The sequence below is a fragment of the Populus euphratica genome, unplaced genomic scaffold, assembly GCF_000495115.2.
Source record: "Populus euphratica unplaced genomic scaffold, PopEup_1.0 scaffold273.1, whole genome shotgun sequence".
NCBI classification, from domain to species: domain Eukaryota; kingdom Viridiplantae; phylum Streptophyta; class Magnoliopsida; order Malpighiales; family Salicaceae; genus Populus; species Populus euphratica.
Window position 1 is genome coordinate 47,707 of NW_011500153.1, and position 6,239 is coordinate 53,945.

Sequence of the window (6,239 nt, forward strand, 5' to 3'; positions counted from 1 at the left end):
ATTAAGGATTATAATTCTTAATTCAAGATTTAAAATATTAAAAAGTAATGAAAGAACTGATGAACTTATTGAACTCGATGTAATATTTGAATAACGGAATAAAAAAATAAACCATGAATACTAATAACAAAACATAATTTCTTTGTCTGAGATTAAATGTAAATTAATAAATTGAATTTAATAAAAAAACTAAAATATAACCAATCATATTCTCATTAGAGAAAAAGTATTAAGATAATGCAAGTTTTATAAATTCAGATTAAACTCTCAAACCCGATTTAAGTTAAATTGCAGCCCTAGCTTTTATGATTTGAAATGGTTGTGGGAATCCCAATTGAACCGACGGGTTATGTTTACAAGTGAAAGGAAAAGCAGAGAGAGCGAGGGAGGGAGCAATTACTGATGATTCTGCAAATGTCCAGCAGAGCAAAGCAATTAATTTCAAAGGAGAAAAATAGGAGGTCGGCTTCTAATGAAGTATCGTTGACGACAAAAACCAAACCGCTTTGATTTCCTTCTCCACAAGCAAGCTCCATTGGAGTTATCCATCCATAGGGGTTGCCAGCCAGTACTCCTGTTCAGACAAACCTTACGAGTGTGCAGGCAAGGCAACTGCTCCTTCTAGAAACCTTTTTAAGATTCCCTTCCAAAAAATCAGCTGCGGACAAGATTTAAATTGCCACGTGGCTCCAAGAGTGGGCTTCGCATCGCGCTATGACCTCACCGCTATCGTCGAGGATTCATTATCATTGAAGAACGAAAAGACATAGCTTTAACGTGCTTTTCAATAAAAACCATTTTCTTACGATTCATTATCGTTCTTATTGCGGACGAGATCAAGATATTCTTTTGGCCTGGAGCTCCAAATTAAAGGCAAAGCAAACGGTTCTTCTAGTCTTCTAGAAGGGGGAATTGAAAGGGATGATGGCACGGTGCCTCCCTCTCCCTACGTGTCCTTCACCAAATAGAAAAGAACTCCCTCTGCTTGACAGTTGTCCTGTCGCCTTCTTGATTATATTAATCTGTGATGCACAGCACATATACATGATCACTTATTGCTCTTAATTATATGTTTGACCTCCCACCGGTCGCTTGTTATTAGGTTGGTCTTATATCGCTTAATCAACTTATAATAATTGGAAATATATAGCTTCGCCAATCTTGGTTTCTTAAAGTTGCTACCATCGATACAGCACAAATAATGCAAATCTCAGAGGGGAAACAGCACGGTGCTCCCTCCTACACGGTTACTCGCGGGAGTAAAAAGAAGAGGCCGTACTTGGAAGAATACGTGTTTGACAGTCGCCCGAGTATGCCTCAATATTGTTTGACATGAGAGTATTTCTTTTTCCATTTCTTTTTCCTTCTCTCCTTCTCTTCCTTGTTGGGTTCAGTTGGGTTGTGCCTTTTGGGACCGGCTGAGCCATTTTCTCCTCTTTCATTTTCTTCCCTTGCCCTTCACTGGTCTTTTTGGGCCAAATTAAAGACTAAATTAAAGAGTTGTTGAAGAAATAAGGACTAAAATAAATAATTATTAAAAAGCTGGTTAGCACGTCTTGCATCTGCCAAATTTAAGCGGGTTGCAAGGTCGTCCAGCCTCTATTGGTAATGTTGGATTCGGCTCAGAGAGGCTCACCTCGAGGTTCGACGCATGCTTGGTAGCACTCCAACACCTTATTCTTCTTTTATCTTCCTTCTTCTCCATTTTCACACTTGTTTTTTACTTTTTTCTTTTCTCCCCACTGCCTGGTAGGGCTTGTTGGGCCTGGTTAGGCTCAATTAGGCTTATTTGGGTCTGGTTGAGCCTCTTCTTTTTTTTCTTTTTTCCCTCTCTTCTCCCTTCTTCTCTCTCATTCCTCTCTTCCTTCTCCTTCTCTTTCTCTTTCTCTTTCTCTTCCTCTTCGGGGGCCAACTCTTGTTGAGCTTGGTTGGGCCCTCATTCTATCTCCTCTCCGCCATGGATGAATTGGGCTTTTATTTTTTAAATTTTTTGTTGAAAATTGGGCTTTTATTTTGACCCTCATGGTTAGCGCGGCCAGTTCCAACTTAATCATAGAGACCTTAGCCAGGGGACGTTAATAAAGGATGGCTAGCCGTGCCTTCAGGATTCTTTTCCACGATATATCCTGTTTTTACACTTACACTAGAATTAGTCTTCGTGTCTCCGCCATGTATCTTGGAACGTGGCAAAACTGAGAACCCAGATTATTTCAATTTTGCTCATATATATAATTTAAAGCAATTATTTCATTTTTGTAAGATTTTTATTTTGGATTTATAAAGCTGTACGTAATTGATATCTCACATCTATAAGTCAATTGCTGCTAAAAACGTGTATAATCTTTTATTTACTAATTGTATGAATGAATTAATCTATATCTCTTTGTTAAGGTTTTTTTTTTCCCTAGATAAGTGATAATCACTTCTCAAAAGAACTTCTTTTAATGAAATGAGAATATAAAGGAAAATGAGTATTTTAAATCAAATTACTCAACCCTAATTAATGTATTCGAAGAAGTTTATTAAATCTCCTATGCAAAGACCAATGCTTTTGTGCGTATAATTGCTGCTCTTCAAAATCAGTATTTAGCTTTCGATCGTGTGTGCTTAGTATTATAATGTATTATATTTTTTAAAAATGTATTTTTATTTAAAAATTTATTAAAATGATTTTTTTATTACATTAAATTTAATAAAAATACAAAAAATTAATTTAACAATTTTTCAAATTAAATAACCTTTTAAAACGCAATTAAACAAGTTTTAAAATCAAAAGCAAAAATACCAAATTCCTTCTCATGTTTGTTAATACTGGGTGGAATATAATGATGGTCTATCGTCGGTGTGAATTGATGATGTAAATCAATTTACATGTATATCACAGGCTGGAGATTATTCAGTGTCATTTATGGTATAAAGTGTATTTAAGATGGTTGTAATAATTATTTTTTAAGTTTTTTTTTTATTTTTTAAAATATTAAAATTGTATTTTTTTAATTTTTTTACCAATACATAAAAATATTTCAATAATACGAAAAATATAGTTTAAAGAAAAGAATTAAATTTTGAAAAAAATAAAAATAAAATTCACTCACAGGTAATCTTCCATTTCCAAACTTTTTAAGCGTTAAATATATTTCTAAAAAATATAAATAAATAAAGTCTAAACCCGATGCAACAGCACAAAAAAACTTAAAAAGGATACCAAATTTCTGAGTCAAGTCCATCCATTAGACGAGATCAGCAATCAATACGAGGTCTGTCTACGTGGAACTCTCATTTTAAAATGTATGGAATCTTGGTAGGTTCCACAAATCTACGTGTTAAATTCATTAAACAAATAAAAAAATAAATAAACCTATCTACGTACCCTCTTGGTACGCAAGAGTTGAGTTGATTGGGTTATTACATCAGATGATCAAATTAGCTTTTATGCTTAGGCAGGGTGGAGATAACAGTAGTTTACAGGGGTCAAAGTTAATATAATAAGTTATATTATTAAATAACTCATTTATTTAAAATAAAAAATATTATATATTATAATGAGTTGATATATATAAATAAAAGGGAATAAAAAAAAAGAGTTGTGTTCTTAAAAGGAAAACCATGAGGAAAAAAAAAAGATAAAAGAAAGAAATAAAGAAAGGACAAAGGAGTTAAAGGAAATATGCTTAAAAGGTAAGTTTCAGAGTTTTAAATGTATAAATATGTGTTTTTTGAGTTTTAAATTTATGTTTTGATGAATGTTAGGATTTGAAGATTATATTTTGGATTGATTGATGAATTCATTTGAATATTATAAGTTGATTGTTATGAGTACTTTGAGATATTGTAGGTAAATATGATGATTTTGAGTTATAATTTTGTTTGAACGATGAATTTGTATTAAAAATCATGAGATAATAGTAGTTAATCTGTGAAAATTATGGGTTTGAGGTTAAAGATGATGAAATTTCAGTTGGGTCCCTCATTTTATGAAAATTATTGTTTAGTCTCCAAACTTTAGAAAAATCACAATTGATCCCTGGAGCATATTTCGAGATTCTAGACAGAATGAAAGATGAACTATAGGCATAATTTTAGTATAGTTATGAATTTTTAACACTTTCAATTTGGTCCTCTCATTTAATAAAAATTATAATTTGACCCTAAAATTTTAAAAAAATTCCAGAATGGCCCCTAAGGCACATTTAGAGATTCTGGACAAAAATAAGGATGAATTATGGGGAAAAATTCAGTATAGTCATGAATTTATGATATTTTTAATTTGATCTTTCAATTTGAAAAAAATTACAATTTGAGTTGTTAATATGAATAAAATGATGCCTTTTGATTTTATATATATATATATATATATATATATCATCTTTATATTACCTCGTGTGTATGTATTGAATTTATAACAACCTCAAACTTGCAAACTCAAAATATATGAGATATATATTCATAGTTACCAAAAAACAAATTTATATATTATATTTTTTTGAAATTTCGGCAGAGTTTTCTTAATATTCTTTAAATACCAAGTTATCAACTCAATCACTTCTCAACCTATAACATCAATCACATTATTAGTTCCATCATTTGGACTTTCAAAACTCAAGTATATATTAATATCTCAATTCTATTTTCTATAAAACATTATGATAAAAGATAATAAATTCATAACATGCATCGTCTCTTTCTTTCTTTCTTTTTTTATTTTTTTCCAAGTATTTGTACTCAAAATATATATACAACCAATCATACTTCAACTTAATAATAATAACATTATAAATTATATCATACACAAGATAATAAGTTAAACATTATATATATATGAAAGTATATTACAACAAAATATTAGTTCTTCCAACTACATTAATTATATAACAAACTTATTTATCCAAACATCTAATTTCCAGATCGAGGGTGCGATGTATCTAAAAAACATAGTTGTATAAAACATGATTAAAAAGAAATTACATATTTTAATAAGTGATTGATTAAGAACTAACTATTCATATACATTAAAGTGATTTTTATATCATCGAATAAATTGTTTTATTTTCTTTTTGAAATTTCTAATCTCATAAATTCTCTTTTAGACATAAGGATAAATCTACTAAAATAAAAATATCAAGGGTGTCTCCTACAACCAACATATTTAATTTTAAATTTTTACAATTAATATATTTTACATCGAGTAATTAACTCATTAATTCATAAATTAATTTTCTTAATATAACCATTTAACCAGGCATAAATTCCAGTAGCAGGAAATAATCTTTAAGGCTTGCCCATTTATCAGCATATTATTTCCAATAACCATGAAATAATCTTTAATACTTACCCATTTACGAGGGCATTATTTCTAGTAATCAAGAAATAATTTTTAAAACTTGACCATTCACCAGAGTATTATTTCTAGTATTCAGCACTAAAATTTACAATCTCTAAAAAATTTTCTACAAATAAAAAATAAAAACTAATTAATTACTCCAAGGTGTTAAACACTTACCTGATGTGTGTGCACATGAAGAAATCCCTTATTGCTGATCAGGTCTTGCGGCCTTCTCTGTACCAATAAAAATTAATTTGTCATTATTTATTGATTTTGAACCTGTGAAAATCTAATACCCATTACATATTCTTTGATTAAACCCAACACCCTTAATTAAGCTAAATTGACTTATAATTCAATAATGATAAAATCTTTTTTTTTTAACATTTACTTATTTTTTTCCCATAAAAATCCCTATTGAATTTAACCTATCAACATCAATTGTTTTCAATTTGGCAAAATTCCTTAATAATATTTTAGAACTTCATTCTTTAATTTTTCTTCTCTATTTAGCCAAAAATAACCTACGGAAGGAATTGAAGATTTTTCTTTTCTCTTTGAAAAATTCTTACTCCATCATATAATAACACTTATAAACCTTTATATTCCTATATTTTCCAAACAATTGTATTAAACCTCAAATCCCCTAAATTATTTTTCTTTTGGCCAAATATTCAATTAAAATGGGGAAAAATAATTTTTTCTTTTATTTAAAATTAAACACTTATCCAATTATAATTCATGCTATCTAACATGGTTCATACATAATTTGCATTATTCCTACAAATTATAACATAATTCCACAGCTTCACATAATCATAATTTTGTATAATTCTTCATTAAACATAAAATTAAAAAAATTAATCATTTGAAGCATGTTATTTACCTCACTTTGATAAGGATTTAAGGAAAGAGT